The sequence below is a fragment of the Scyliorhinus torazame genome, chromosome 12 (genome assembly GCF_047496885.1).
Source record: "Scyliorhinus torazame isolate Kashiwa2021f chromosome 12, sScyTor2.1, whole genome shotgun sequence".
NCBI lineage: Eukaryota > Metazoa > Chordata > Chondrichthyes > Carcharhiniformes > Scyliorhinidae > Scyliorhinus > Scyliorhinus torazame.
Genome location: NC_092718.1, coordinates 25,506,761 through 25,522,764, shown reverse-complemented (window position 1 = coordinate 25,522,764; position 16,004 = coordinate 25,506,761). Strand labels below are relative to the sequence as shown.

The 16,004-nt window shown below is 45.3% G+C and overlaps 1 long non-coding RNA gene across 3 annotated transcripts in view; it reads left to right on the top strand.

Moving 5' to 3' along the window:
* The first annotated feature begins 857 nt into the window (after positions 1-857).
* LOC140387457 (uncharacterized) overlaps positions 858-16,004 on the top strand; it is a 75,927-nt gene continuing 60,780 nt past the window's right edge. The window contains exons 1-3 of one of the 3 annotated variants that reach the window (XR_011933876.1): positions 858-1,067; positions 12,070-12,134; positions 13,040-13,126. This is a non-coding gene — a long non-coding RNA (uncharacterized lncRNA). Of the gene's footprint in view, positions 1,068-8,581; positions 8,696-12,069; positions 12,135-13,036; positions 13,127-16,004 lie in introns of those variants that run through there. The other 2 variants (XR_011933874.1, XR_011933875.1) reach the window with 2 other exon arrangements.

Sequence of the window (16,004 nt, the reverse complement as noted above, 5' to 3'; positions counted from 1 at the left end):
GTTATGTTTGGAGACGGATTTAGCCCTGTACCACCCGGATGTGTGGGCAGGAAGGGGCTGCCGAAGAGATTTTTTAAAAAGATGCAACTGGCAGCTTGTAAAAATAAAATTCGAACACTTGTGGGGGGTTTTCTCCTTAGAATATGAACTTAGAATTGAACATAAAGCGGACAAGCTTTCTGCGTCATTCCGGCAAAATAAACACTTCTAAGTTTGTAGGGGCTTGAGGCAAATGTATCTCCCCTCTGACAGATACACTCAATAAATATTGAATTGCCCTGAACGTATTGGCTGCCTTAGTGAGGGATAACACTCAATAATGCCTTACATTAAGTACATTTGCCAATTAAATACAACGGGTTACATTCGGTTATTGCAGGCTTTATTTTGTAGATTTTTTTAAAACAAAATCAAAAACAAGGGTGAAAAACCCTTTGGAAATAATCCTCCACCCCCCTCCCCCCCCCCCCCCCCCCCACTCTGTTGATTTGTTTAGACATTTATCTGGCAAACACACACATACAGATACAACACACAGCTTTAACAAAATCATTCTTCAAACGATGCAAGTGAAATGTTCAGCATTTTATCAAATATTCTCCTGAAAATCAGATCCCCCTCCCCAACCCACATTTAAGATGACGCCATGAGTTTCAGTGTAATTGTCAGGCCACCTGTGGGTGCTAAAGAGGGAGGGGTGGGTGGGGGGGGGGGTTCAGACAAGCCCCCTCCCAAAGGTGAGGGAAGGAGGAGGAGGAGGGGGGGCGTGGAGAGGGGGATGTTTAAAAAAAAATCCTGCCTATTGTTCCAGCTTAACATATAAAAGCTGTTCTCTCCAGTCTAGTTCCTCCCCCCCCTGGCTGAATACTCCTGTCACCGATAATAAAGACAAACAGACAGCGAGGCTGAGCAGGAGGCAGCAATGCTGTGTGTGTAGGGGCTCGGTTTCAATTCTTCCTCAGCCGCACTGTGTGGAAGTCAGCCTCTACTCGCCAACAAGAGACCGCTACTGGGCGGCGAGCTACAGAAAAGAGCAGGAGATGCAATTATCCGTTGTTTCTAATGCGGTAAGAGGGAATAGAGTATTGGGGGAGGTGAGGACTATTGTTCCATGTCGATTTTGTTAAACGTGTCCATTGAAAGTCCGGGTGATTGATTCATATCCTGCTTTCAAACAGTTTTTGTGATCTTTGAATTCCTTTTCAGCTGTAAATTAGAGAGAGTGGGTTTTACATTTCAAACTTACATGTTAGCTACTCGTCCAGGAATTAAAACAACCATTATCATCCATCTCTCACAGAGATATTTTATTTCAAACCGTGTGAGGTTGAATTGAAATTCTAGCTGGGTTGAGGGGGCATTTTTTCCGGATGATCAGCTGAAAGTATAATGTTGTTAGTTGGAGTGGGAGAAATGTTGTTAGAAACGCACCTTTTTTTTTTGAAAAGCCTCGATTTAATTGTTAAACTCTCATACCCTGAATCAGCCTGAACTACTGCTCAGCAACAGGTCTCTCCACCTCTGTCCATTCCAGTTCCAGCTCTTCAACTTTCTCCCACTTACTCTGCACCATGGAGGGCAGGTTCAAAGCGATGTCGACCCCCCCCCACCCCCGCAAAAAAAAACAATGGGGTGAGGTTAAGGAAACTTGAAGAAAAGGTGACCATCGAAATGTTCTGCCACTGAACCTCTGATTTTGTCTGTTCCTGTCACAGGGCTCTTTGGAGAGGATCCCAGAGTTGCTAGCTTGTTGCACTTTTCCTGGCATTTCAATCCCCGAATGGAAAGGCACCGTTTTTTTTAAACTGATAACATTAGAGAACAGAGGCGCATAGAGGGTCACAGAGACATGTACGTGGACACATACCCAGTTCGCAAGGGTCTGATATTGTGTGTGTGTGGGGGGGGGGGGGGGGGTGCTGGGAATCTTCAGCTGATGTACACGCCTCAATACCAGAGCAGGATGCACCGGCCAACTCGGAACACTTGATGCTCCAACTGGGAGCAGTCCTTGTCTGTCAAATGAGAGCTAACGACCGGCTAGATCTCTCACCGTTTCAAATGTGGGTCTCTGCGTCTTGTGTCTGGCTATGTCGCCGTGTCTTCAAGTGTTTAGACTTCTGGGTGGGTCTTTCTTCCTTTGCATCTGTGTCTCTGGTGTCTAGCTATGTGTGTGTGTGATTGTGTGTCTTTGTTCTTATCTACAGGTCTCTCTTTCTCAGTGTCCGTCTATGTTTCTCTCGGTGATGTTATCTGTGATCCCGATATCTGTATGAGCCTCTCTTTGGTTTTATGTTTAAACCATTTCCTTTGATGCCTGCGTGGCTCTCTGCGAGTTTGTGCCTGTCTCTCCGTATCAATCTCTCTTTCGGCGTCTGCATGCTTTTTGTCTTTGGCCAGTAAACCATTTTATCTGGGTAGATTTGTCTTGTAACCTTTAACTTTGTGGCAATGTCTATTTGTAATATTACGCTTATTAGAACGAATTTCGAACAATATCCTTAAAATAATCTAATTGAGTTAAAGGAGAAAAAGCTGGCCGGATCTCTGGCTATTTTCAACTAAATCCCACAAGTGCATTGCCCTCGATAAATAATAAAACCCTTAAAATCAGAGTTGGGGGTGAGCTGATCGAACTGAATCTCTTTTGAGTCCAACACAGATTCGGCTGCATTAGGAACTCGCGTGGCAACGTGCACGGGTTCTGGTGGGTGTGCTTCAGGGGCGAGAGATTTTTGGGGAGGGAGGTTCGGAATGTAACATAAGATTGTCCTGTATTTCCCATCGCCCACTTTATATATGCAATGGAGTTATATTCAAGAAGCTGTATCTTGTCGTCAAAGATCCATAAAACTCCACCCATCCGGCCCCTAGCTATGTAAAATCTGATAAAGCAAATTCAGGCAAGAAGAATCCATGTCAAGTTCACCCAATCATATTGACTAATATGTAACGCGCCGTTAACTGCGGGCCTGACAATTGTTTTAGGATTCAATTAAGAGTTTTGAAACAAAATCTACAGCCCGAGCTACCCCAGTTTTCTGAGCTGCAGTTATCCCCGGGTTATGCGGCCTGTGTGTTGCTCTACCACCTTAAGTCTGGGGTTTCAGGCGAAGTTTCAGCACCGGAAGGCTAGGGACAGCGCCCAGGGCTGACTTCACTTGTCCCCATTCTCAGCACCAAGTTTCATCATAGAATTTACAGTGCAGAAGAAGGCCATTCGGCCCATAGAGTCTGCACCGGCTCTTGGAAAGAGCACCCTACCCAAGTCCACACCTCCACCCTATCCCCATAACCCAGTAACCCCACCCAACACTAAGGACAATTTTGGATGCTAAGGGCAATTTATCATGGCCCATCCACCTAACCTGCACATCTTTGGACTGTGGGAGGAAACCAGAGCACCCGGAGAAAACCCACGCACACACGGGGAGGATGTGCAGACACCGCACAGACAGTGACCCAAGCCGGAATCGAATCTCCCTGGAGCTGTGAAGTAATTGTGCTATCCACAATGCTACCGTGCTGCCCACGGTAGCATTGCTCCGATATCCATTCATCCCCCATCCTTCTATCTATCGATCTATCCTTCTACACACTCATCACTTCTTTCCGCATCCAAACATTCAAAAGCCCATCTATCTTTTTTCTGCTAGTTCAGCATCTATCAACCCAGTATGCAGCAATAATTGGTTGGCTGGTTGATCATTTCATTCCCTGCACTCAACCTTGCATTTCTCATCATGACTGATTGCCCCTCGCTATATTATCGACACTACTATATTCAGTGCTCCTTTCAACTATCCTAACACACTCTTCCACAAAATATTCCTCGTTCTAAACATATTCACTACTGGAAAGAAGGTCTCCCTCGCCATCCTCAAATTGATTCCTTCTCTCCCTGGGCCTCAAAACGATGGGACTTCTCTTCTCTTCTAGACTTCCTCTCTTCCCAAATTCTGCGTCCTTTCTAAACTCAGGCTTCGCATAACCCAACCCTCATTTTCTGATTTACTAGTTTTCAAAATCACTGGCATGCTGCCCCACGGGCATTGACCTTTCACCTGGATGTCTTCACTTCAAGAAAAAAAACTCCTCATATGCATTTCCTTATTCCCTGTGTCCAGCCTTCTTGCCCCTCCTGCACGAGATAGCTCTTATCTATTTTATATATCCGGCAGATGTACCTATGCAGCTTGTCATACTGAATGAATTGCATTGTGAAAGAATAACTCACGCTGAACTCCTCATTTGAGAGATTTGAGGCAAATGTATTATTGAGTTGACAGCAATGATTGTGTGTCCATAACATTTTCAATATATTACTCTGGCACCAATATTTGTTCCTCTGAAGGACCACCCTGTTGAAGTTCTGGGCAGAACCATTATAACTTAATTCATCTTCTTTGTGCATTGAACACAGATCCACAGCCAGCACTTTGTTAACAATGAACTCTTTGAAGATTGTATTAGCATTTCTGAATTGTAATAAAAGTCTGACCTGACTCAATGAAGATTGCATTTGGAGAATATGATTAGGAAGAATAAATGGCCTTTGATGCCTTAATCAGGATGTGATTATATCCCCACACACTCAACGATTTATATATCAAGCGATTTGCAAAATGAGTAACAGTTATTGGATAGTTTCACTGCCTTCTAGACAGTGACTATTCCTGTTATCACATTCTTCTGGTTTATACAATATCTGAACAACAAACTGTATCAGACCATATAAAAAGCAAGTGATAAAATTATGTTTATTGCATGTAATCAGGTCTATGGTGTTACAAACATCATATGTAGAACAGATGGTATGCTATTAATATTTTTGTATTATGTTTTGAAATTTACATGCTTTCTTGGCCTATGATACAATGCAAAGTACAATGATCTTCAGAAATACTCGTGATATTGTGGTGATTTATAATAAATCAAAAGGGATAATTTAAAAAATTTTTTAATATAAATTTAGAATACTCAATTCTTTTTTTCCAATTAAGGGGTAATTTAGCATGGCCATTCTACCTACCCTGCACATCTTTGAGTTTGTGGGGATGGGACCCACGCAGACATGCGGAGAATGTGCAAACTCCACACAGTGACCCGGGGCTGGGTTGTTAGCACCATGAAGCAGCAGTGCTAACCACTGCACCACCGTGCCACCCAAGTCAAAAGACATGATCGCAGTAGCTGGAAGCTATAGGTCAGCATCAATGAAAGTTTCATAGAATTTACAGTGCAGAAGGAGGCCACCCGGCCCATCGAGTCTGCACTGGCTCCTGGAAAGAGCACCCTACCCCAAGGTCAACACCTCCACCCTATCTCCATAACCCAGTAACCCCGCCCAACACTAAGGGCAATTTTGGACACTAAGGGCAATTTATCATGACCAATCAACCTAACTTGCACATCTTTGGACTGTGAGAGGAAACCGGAGCATCCGGAGAAAACCCACGCACACACGGGGAGGATGTGTAGACTCCGCACAGACAGTGACCCAAGCCGGAATCGAACCTGGGACCCTAGAGCTGTGAAGCAATTGTGCTATCCACAATGCTACCGTGCTGCCACAGTTCAAGGAATGAAACTGAAAGAAAAGGAGGAGAATGTCCATGTTAGAAAGAAATAGGAATTCTTTGTTTTCCTCAGCTATTGGGAAACTCAGATGAAAGATCAAAGTGCAGAATAGCACCCAGAGTAGAGAAAGGAGGAGAGAGGATACAGTAAATCAGAAGCTAGCAAGTACACTGCCTGCATATCATAAGAAAGAGGAACATTTAAGGGAGTTGGGGTGATTAAGGCAGGCTTGGGCAAGAGGAAACTTGAGAGGAAAAATAAATAAGGAGAGAAATATTAACTGAAAGGATGCAAACACATGGAGAGTAAGGCAAGAGCCCAGTGGCCTCTGGGTTTTTACTTTATTTTCCTGTCTTTTTGCAGATGTTCACTGTGTGATTAATGGCTTTGGTTACTTCTGTAACGTCTTGTGAGGGGCACATTGCATGGGAGCCCATGGATGTATGCATACCACAAGGACTGCAGCAGTTCAAGAAGACGGCTCACCATCACCTTCTCAAGGGCAATTAGTGATGGGCAATAAATGTTGGCCTTTGCCACAGTATGCCAATGCCCGCTGAACAATAAAAAATATAGTGATTTCATGGTTCATTGTCTAATACTGTGCGTGTTGCTAATTCAGCAGTACTGCTGATTCCATCAGCTTTGGAAGAGTTATTCCTCCCATATTTGGTGGCAGGGTTTGTTGCTTCAGGTTTGATTCCCGGCTTGGGTCACTGACTGTGCAGAGTCTGCATGTTCTCTCCGTGTCTGTGTGGGTTTCCTCGGGTGCTCCGGTTTCCTCCCACAAGTCCTGAAAGACAGGCTGTTAGGTGATTTGGACATTCTGAATTCTCCCTCTGTGTACCTGAACAGGCGCTGGAATGTGGCGACTAGGGGCTTTTCACAGTAACTTCATTGCAGTGTTAATGTAAGCCTACTTGTGACGATAAATATTATTACATTGGATCCCGAGCATGTTGCTGTCATGGAACCAGTAAATCCTTCCAAATATTGTGGTGGAGTATTTTCTCAGTCCTCTTGGCCTGTGCTCTCCTTTCTCTGGACCCTTCTACTGTATATGCGCTCTCCCTACCGTTTAACATTGAGATCTCTGCTTCTCAGCTGCTCCCCCTCATTCTGTGTTTTGTGTCTCTCAGCCTGCCAAGAAACATAGTCAAATAAAACTGCCTCCAGTTCATCTGCTGGCTTCTTGCGGTTCACTGTGCCAGCACTTAATCAACAGTTCCCTGGATATTATCCAACCATTATGTAATGAGGGTAAAAGGAAATTCAACGTAAATTGCCCGAGACTGAAATTAAATTTGTAAAATCTTTCACAACGAATGAATTACTCCGGAAGCCAGACACCACTCTTATATAAGCAACGTGGCAGCCAATTTGTATGCAGCAAGTTATACAAAATGAAAATGAAAGCACGATCAGATAAGTTCTTTTTGTTCATAAGAGGAAAACATTCATCAGGACATCACCCTGCTTTTCTCTGCATCGTGCTTTAGGATCTTTAACATCACCCGAACAGACAGACAAAGCCTTGATTTAATGACTCATCCAAAAGACAGGACTGCTCACAACGTGTAAGTACCTCAGTCCTGCATTGAAATATCCCCGTTCTGGGACTTTGACCACAGCATACTGACTCTGAGTACGACTAACAGAGGTAAACCAACATGAGGTTAACTGTTTTTTTTGTTACTTTTAATGACACTGGATTTAATTTCAATACAAAATTGCATTCAACAGCAGTGCAGATCAGGGAATCAGCCTTGTAACATAAAAGGAAGTAGCGGTGATCCAAACTCCCGTCAGGTGAGGCTACATGCTAAGCAGTGCACAATTGAATTTATTTTAAGCTTCAGAGCTTCTTCCACTGTAGTAGAAAGAGGAAGGGGCTGGATTTAGTGGAGCCAGTCAGAGAGGGTATAGTGGTGAGTGGGGCCAGGAGAATCAGGAAGGAGTACCTGCGCCAGATTCCCGACTTTGGGAAAACTGGCAGTTATTAAGTTGGGGGCAGGCAGGGCTCGATGTGGGGATCCTGCCTGCCAGTGGCGGCAGGAGGACAATTGGACTCATTAATAAGAGCAATTATCCCAGGATTTAGTGGTGACTCCTGAACTCATACAGCTTTCCCATGCCTCCCGAAGGAAACCTGTCCGGCTTTCCTGTGATCTCAAGGGAGGGTGCCTCATTCGCAGGCACTTTGTGTTCAGTTATGTGACAAGTCATTGCAGGGGTGGTGGCCTTTATGGTGGGAGACTCTGAAAGCCACCCTCTATTCTTTTCTCCAACCACCTCTCCCCCCCTCCCCAGCCAATCCCTTTGCTGGCGAAGCCCTCCCATAACCCCCATTCCATTTTCACTCATCTGTGACCTAGGATCCAATGTTGACCCTGGGTTTGGGCCTCAATGCATGACTGACAGCAACCAGCACTCCCAGTGATGCTGCTCAAAAGGGAGAGATGCTGGCCTCTGATCGGCTGACAACTCTCAGGTTCAGGGTTTCCTCCCTCTGAAGCCCGGAATTCAAGTTTCCCTGGTTGCAATACGAAGCACACTTGATCACCTGTGGCCTCTTGCAGGGTTTACTTCCTCAAAACCTGGCAACCTAAGGGCACTTAATTGTGACAGGCCTTCCATCAGAAGCGACGTGCGAGTCCCCTTGGTTCTGCGAATGGTGGGTAAACTGGTGTTTCTGGAAGAAAATCCAGCACAAATTCCAGATATCAGCATATTACATGCACCAGGACTTGCGGCCATAAAACCAACAGGTGTTTGGATCAAACACAGCTGTTTTCCCAGTGACCATGATGTGGAGATGCTGGCGTCGGACTGGGGTGGGCACAGTAAGAAGTCTTATAACACCAGGTTAAAGTCCAACAGGTTTATTTGGAATCACTAATTTTCAGAGCGCAGCTCCTTCATCGGGTGAAGGAGCTGCGCTCCGAGAGCTAGTGATTCCAAACAAACCTGTTGGACTTTAACCTGGCATTGTAAGACTTCTTACTTGTCATAGTGACGTCAGTCGAGTTAAACTATTTGTTCCAAAGTTTGCTTTTTCAACAGGAAGCACCAGAGAGCCAATGCCTGAATGGATAAGGTAACCCCAGCTAGAATGGTATGAATCTTACCAATGCTCTGGATATATTCTTGCTCATTTTAGATATTATTAAACCTTGGCTATTGCTGACCTGCACCTAAGCTCTTGGGATTTAGTAATTTTTGGGGTCAGAGAGTATATGTGTTTAATATCAGGAATATAACAACCATATCCATGTGGATTTGTGGGTAGCTTGATGTGGCAATCCTTAAGCAGTATGATGGATTTCTCTGCACGTCAAATACCTGGCTAACAAACAAAATGTTCTTTCTGTTCCCTCTTCAATTTCCACATGCTGGCTTTTCTGCATGGCCCTCCTCAGCCTAACTCTTCTATTACATCAAATGGACACTTTGCTGTTAACTTTGCAGTTGAACAGCTAAGTTTTCAATTCTGTTTCCTCTTTAGAGAATGGAAACCTCATGTACATGAGTGATATCAGGCCTATTTGGCATTAACCATGATTGTTGCTTCTTTATTAAAGCTGGAATTGCAGACTTTCCAAAATTATTTTCAGTATTGTTGGGACATTATTTTTCTTAGCAAATTTAACAAACAGAATGATTTTCCTAGCCCGGGCCAGTCTCGCTTTTAAGTTGAAGTCTTCATGTATTTAACCACAGACAATATGTTCTTGTGAATGTTAACAGGAATCTGGGGCGTCATTCTCCGACCCCCCGCCGGGTCGGAGAATGGCCGTTGGCCGCCGTGAATCCCGCCCCCGCCCCCGCCGAAGTCTCCGCTCCCGGAGATTGGGCGGGGGCGGGAATCCAGCCGCGCCGGTTGGCGGGACCCCCCGCTGGATTCTCCGGCCCGGATGGGCCGAAGTCCCGCCCAGAAACTGCCTGTCCCGCCGACGTAAATCAAACCTGGTATTTACCGGCGGGACCAGGCAGCGTGGGCGGGCTCCGGGGTCCTGGGGGGGGGCGCGGGGCGATCTGACCCCGGGGGGTGCCCCCACGGTGGCCTGGCCCGCGATCGGGGCCCACCGATCCGCGGGCGGGCCTGTGCCGTGGGGGCACTCTTTCCCTTCCGCCTCCGCTACGGCCTCCACCATGGCGGAGGCGGAAGAGACTCTCCCCACTGCGCATGCGCGGGAAACTTTCGGCGGCCGCTGACGCTCCCGCGCATGCGCGGGGAAACTGACAGCGGCCGCTGACGCTCCCGCGCATGCGCCGCATTTCCGCGCCAGCTGGCGGGGCAACAAACGCCATTTCCGCCAGCTGGCGGGGCGGAAATCCCTCCGGCGTCGGCCTAGCCCCTCAATGTTGGGGCTAGGCCGCCAAAGATGCGGAGACTTCCGCACCTTTTTGCCGGCGCGATGCCCGTCTGATTTGCGCCGGCTTTGGCGCCAGTCGGCGGGCATCCCGCCGTTGGGGGAGAATTTCGCCCCTGAAGTCTATTATAACAAAATAGTGCCATTGGTAGGATTGCTGCTGGTTTGATGCACTCACTGCTTTACATAGCATTAACTGGAGTTTGTGGGGACAAAATTCAACATTACCCATGCTTAGTGACTCTTTGGGCCTCACCCCATCAATACTGTTTTTTTCCCAAGTTCTGACCAGAGCTTTCATGGCATTGTTTTTAAAGATGTGCAGAGAGTGCGAATAATGTTGCTCAATGTGTATGCAACGGAAGAACATGCAAGATGCTCTGTACAATCCAAAAAAAACTCAGCCCATTAGAATGTGAACACACGCTCCTGCTTGAAGGGATGGACTTACTTCCAACCAGGGTGGCAGGTTTACTGGGACCAATATTATTGGATGTTGGTTAAGATTTTGGCAGCATGGGAGGGGAGTAGGGGGAAAGATGAAGAGCGAGAACTTCAAAGCAGCAGACGTGTTGAAGTGTACAAGGATTGTTTTTAGTCGATATTACACAATGTACAACATCAGAAGGTATTGCACGGATCATACAGCTCAGAGCTGAACTTTCGATGACTATTAATGAGGGGCTCGACCAGTAGGTGGATTGTGATTCCTCCTTCTTCTCTGCTTCTTTTTGGAGCTTGCTTGAGAGCACCTCAGAACAAGAGCATCGAGTGTTTATGAAAGAAGGAGTGGGATAGGAGAGTTAAGTGTGAGGAGAGCAGTGCAGTGGAAATGGAATTCATGCCTAACCACTCCAAACTGGCAAAGGGCTCAGAGAGAGAAATCCACCTTTAAGCTGTAATGGCAATCGCATCAAACTGGTTTTAAATGAGAAACATTCTCCACACCTACTCTACCACACCCTTACCACACTCTTAACCCCTACAGATTACCTTTTATCCTAAAGATGATTGAGATTTATTTTCTGCGTGCTGTTAGGTTCCATTACAATTCAATAAGATCGTGGCTGAACATAAACCACAGCTTCACTACCCCATCTCATCCCAATATCCCTTGATTCAATCAAGCGCCCAGAAGTACGCGACTCACAGTCTTGTGTACACTCATCAACTGATCTGCGGAGAAGAGAATTCCAAAAGATTCGCAACCCTTGAGTAGAGAAATTTCTTTTTAATCTCAGTCCTAAGAAATGTGAACAGAATTTTGGCTTTGGGCCCATGCACCCAGAAATGGGGCCTGTCCCAGCTGTGGCTCTTTGGGGCAGAGCTGGCCACCACAATTGTATTAAACATTTCGAGATGGCAAAAAAAGAAGCAAATTAAGGTAAGAGCCCTAAATTGAGCCACTCTGGCCAATTGTAATGACTGACTGCAGAACTCCTCACATGCATCACGATCATCCCCTCCCCCAAGAGGACCCAAATAATCTCAACTGATTTTGCCCCCCCCCCCCCCCCCCCCATACCTCCACAACAGGTCTCACAATCTCTCAGAGGCTGCTGCAACAGGCCTTAAAGAGTTAAAATTGCTGCAATCAGGTTTAACATTGCAGATTCACAGCAACTGTTTTTAATCAGTCTCCAAGGTAACCATATCATTCTTTAAAATAACATCCTCGCTCTTGTTTGCCTTTTGTTTCTTCTTTTATTCTGTTTCCTCTGCTCGTCTCCGTTTCATTCTCTCTCTCTCTTTCTCCTGGGTTGTGTGTATTCTCCTGTCTCTTTTTTCTCCCTCTATGTGTGTCTTTCTCCTTGAGTTTATTTGTGCCTGTCACTCTTTCCACCTATGTTTCTGTGCTTTCTCTGTATGCCTTTTTTGTTATCCTTGCATTTGTGTCAATCTTTCTTTGTGTGTCTGTTGCTCTCTCTCATGTCCCTTCTGTATGTATGCAGGTATGCATTATTCTCTCACTCTATGTGCCTTTCTTTTTTTCTTTCCCGCTGTCTATATATCTCTGAATCCCTTTTGTATCTATGTCCATCTGTCTATCTTTCCCTCCCACCTTTTTTAAATGGTATGTTTGATTCCATTATAACCAGATGTCTCTCCTTTCAAGGCTCACAGCCTCTCCGAGCTGACTCCACACAGGCAGGAGGAGGTCCCTTGATGCTCTCAGTAAAGGTTAGTCTGAATATATTTTGTCATTTTCCTCTCTTCGAGCTGTAATTATCGTTGCTTGGTTTCTAGGTAACCTCAGTCACAGCTCTAATACCACTTGGCCTCCTCGTGCACCAGCGCATGTCATATTTCTAATTAAAGAAATATTTTCTGTCAGGGAATGACTGCCTTGTTAACTGATTCGGTCGTTGTCTCAACTGTGATCTCCTTTTCCACTTGTTTTTACCGTGACGATAATTGTGTCTCCCTCATAGCGAAAGTAGGGGATCCACAAGAAAAGACTACAGGTAAAGATTGGCAACTCGAACTGGACTAATAAAATTGTGAATCAATGGTTGAGGAAAAAGTCACCCCCAGGTCCAACAACTGAGTTTGTTGAACGCAGCAGTTGCTCTGGACCCTGGAACTGGCCTCAGAGCCCCTGCCTGGGGAAGGAATAAATGAGAGCCAGCATAACTTGCCTGCTAATGACCTGTTTGCAAGTGTATGGGTAAATTTTACTGGGCATGGTGACCAATGTGCAGCATTGTGGAAATAATAATATCCACATTGCCACCAAAGAGGACCAAGACTTCAAAGGTTTTTTGTTTGTGAAAACGTTGGTTTGTGCAACAGGGCTGAGTTCCAAGCAGAATTTGTAAACATGTTGCTGTTAAGGGAACAAGTTGAACAAAAACATCTCTTTGCATGAAACCAGGGCAGTGAGAGTGGTATGGGACATTATAGGGATTGATACTGACGGAATAATCAACTACTCCCCAGGACATAATAAACCCATCGCTGTTGGGAGCAGGGAAAGGTAGTCACTATTTGGCTGCCGAGCTATGGGAAACATGGGGCGGATGGACCAATATTCTGGAATTTTGCTTGAATCTATTTGGGAATTATTGTGTGTTTCTCCTCAGCAGATGAAATCGGTGGGACAGACTCTATGCCGGATAGATTGGACATGGCTGTGGAAAGGAATTAAATGATGGGACAGAAAGCATGAGAAGGTAGATTGTACACAGCATGTTGTGTTAGATTGCATATGATGCGTGGAAAGAGATTAAATGGCTGAGGTGGAGTCCATGATAGGATAGATTGTACGTCATATACAATGGCTGTTTGTCATTTTATGCTTTCGGGGAAAAAATGCACTGTAAAACAAGGTGCGGATGCCTGCAAGGAAAAGGAATTTATCTCCCTCAGGTTTACACCTTCCGTCCCTGAAGACACTGACTTGTTAAAGTGGTGATCCGCAGTCACCCTCTGATACCTCAATCCACGTGGCTGCTTTTCACTTGTCAGCATAGACAGCAAACACGGGGAGGGGATTCAACGCTGAACAACGCCATGGCTGACCCAGAACCTGTCCTTTTCCAACAACAACCTACCTACTTCTAGCAGGGGTCACGGCGACACAGGAGAACCTTGGCTGATTCAATTTTCCTCCCTCCAGCCCAAGGACACTGATACTATAATAATAATCTATACTGTTGTAACAAGTAGGCTTACATTAACGCTGCAATGAAGTTACTGTGAAAAGCCCCTAGTCCCCGCATTTTGGCGCCTGTTCGGGTACACGGAGGGAGAATTCAGAATGTCCAAATTATCTAACAGCATGTCTTTCGGGACATGTCGGAGGAAACTGGAGCACCCGGGGGAAACCCACGCAGACATGGGGAGAACGTGCAAACTCCACACAGACAGTGACCCAAGCTGCGAATCAAACTCGGGTCCATGATGCTGTGAAGCAACAGTGCTAACCACTGTGCTACCATGCCGCCCACACTAATTGTCCCCCCAGCTGAGCTCAGAACCAGGGATGCTTTTCAGAGTATGACTTTATCCAGCTCTTACATCCCAGTTTTCTTTATTAAAAAAAAAATTCTCAACAGCCCGGTGTCACTGGCAAGGCCAGCATTCATTGTCCATCCAATCATGTGGTTTGTTTGAACACTTCAGAAGGCACTAAAGGATCAACTACATTGGTTTGGGATTGGCGTCACATAAAGCTCAATCCAGGTAAGGATGACAGGTTTGCTTCCGTATACACCAGCTTCATGATCACGTTTTACTGATACCAGCATTTTATTTCCAGATATTTTACAAAAAGTGAAATTCAAATGTTCAAGAGACCCTGCCGGGATTTGAACTCACATTCACTGGAAACCCAGTTAATTGTCCGGTTGTTCTCTCTGAATCAGAGAGTGGTTCTGCCCCTCTTATCAAAAGGTTTCCATTTGTCAATGAGCTGGTCAATTTCTGGTGTTTCTCTGACCCTGAGAGTCCCCAAGCACACTGTAACAAAAGACGAGACGTGTGCTTCAGGGTTCAGCTCACAGGGATTATCAGAGGGAGGCAACTGATAAAAGAAATGAGCCACTTAACCTCAACGCCTGGCAACCAGCACACGGCAATCTTTCTGCATCGATGACGCATTTATTTAATAGTGCAAGTTTCTCCGCTGTATTATACTGTGCAATTGTGATGCCTCTTTTAAAAGCAGAAATGAATGTCTCAGAAAGCAATTTTCTTATTTTCCTGGCTTAATGCACAAGAGGTGTAAATGCACCCCACCTTTTCTGAGCTGCCGTATTTGGAATTGGTGCAAAAATATGGGTGTTAGTTTGGGTCACGTTATCCAGGGTGTTTCTTTAGGCTATTGGAATGCGAGCTGGTGAGAGAAGTGAGCCCAGTTTGTAAATATAATCAGATGAGACAAAGATTCGCAAATGTAAGAATCAATGGATTGAGAAATAGATGGCACCTGAATTTTCTTTTTGGAAATGCTGTTGGATTAGTTGGTGATGTACGTCTGTTTTCCATTGAGATGTATACATCCTTTAACATAGTAATATACCTGATACTTACATGAGAGCATTAACAAATAAAATTTGACAGCAAGTAATATGAATGAACATTTAGCCAGGTGGCCAAAAGTTTCACAAAGAGGAAGGTTTAAGAGCATTCTCAAAGGAGGAGAAGAGGGATGTGAGGTTATAGGGAGGGACTTTTCGAGCTTAGGGCCTAGACAGCCAAGGAGCCAGTTGCTAATGGCGATGTAATGAAAATTGGGAATGTTCAAGAGGTCAGAATCGGTGGAGTGCTGATACCTTGGGAGTTTTGTGGGGCAGGTGGAGGTTACAGAGATAGGAACGGGGTGAGTTCCTGGAGGGACTAAATAAGAGTAAAGGACTAAAACGGAAAGTGCAGCACATCACTCAAGTGAGTAAGAGAGAGGCAATGTAAGTAAGCAAGTGACACCAAGTTTGGGTTTTAAAAGCCTGAAGAGTATAGACGGCAGGGAAGTTTGAGGGAAGATCAGGAATTCCACAGTTTTGCAATGATCCCAGTTGCTTTACTGTTCGATTGTTTTTTCAGTGAAATATTAGTTGACTCCATTTGCACAAATTCTCCACGTTTTCACATTAGAATTGCTGAAACAATGGAATGGGGGCTTGGGGGAAATGAATCGTGAGCAGCATGAATCCGCCATTTCCTTTCTGTATAATGTAAACAAAGGGAATCTGGACAATGGACCGCAGACATGGAAGGATGCTCAACTCATGGGATTCGTCAAGTTTGTAGAATGCAGGGGCAGCATTATGGCGCAGTGGTAGCACTGCAGTCTCACGGCGCCGAGGTCCCAGGTTTGATCCCGGCTCGGGGTCACTGTCCGTGTGGAGTTTGCACATTCTCCCCGTGTTTGCGTGGGTTTCGCTCCCACAACCCAAAGATGTGCAAGGTAGGTGGATGGAACATGCTAAATGGCCCCTTAATTGGAAAAAATTAATTGGGTACACTAAATTTATTTTTTAAAAGTTTGTAGAATGCACAGTAAAGTGCTTTCAATACTGCTCATGCTCCAACAACTGTGGCTTTAAATGG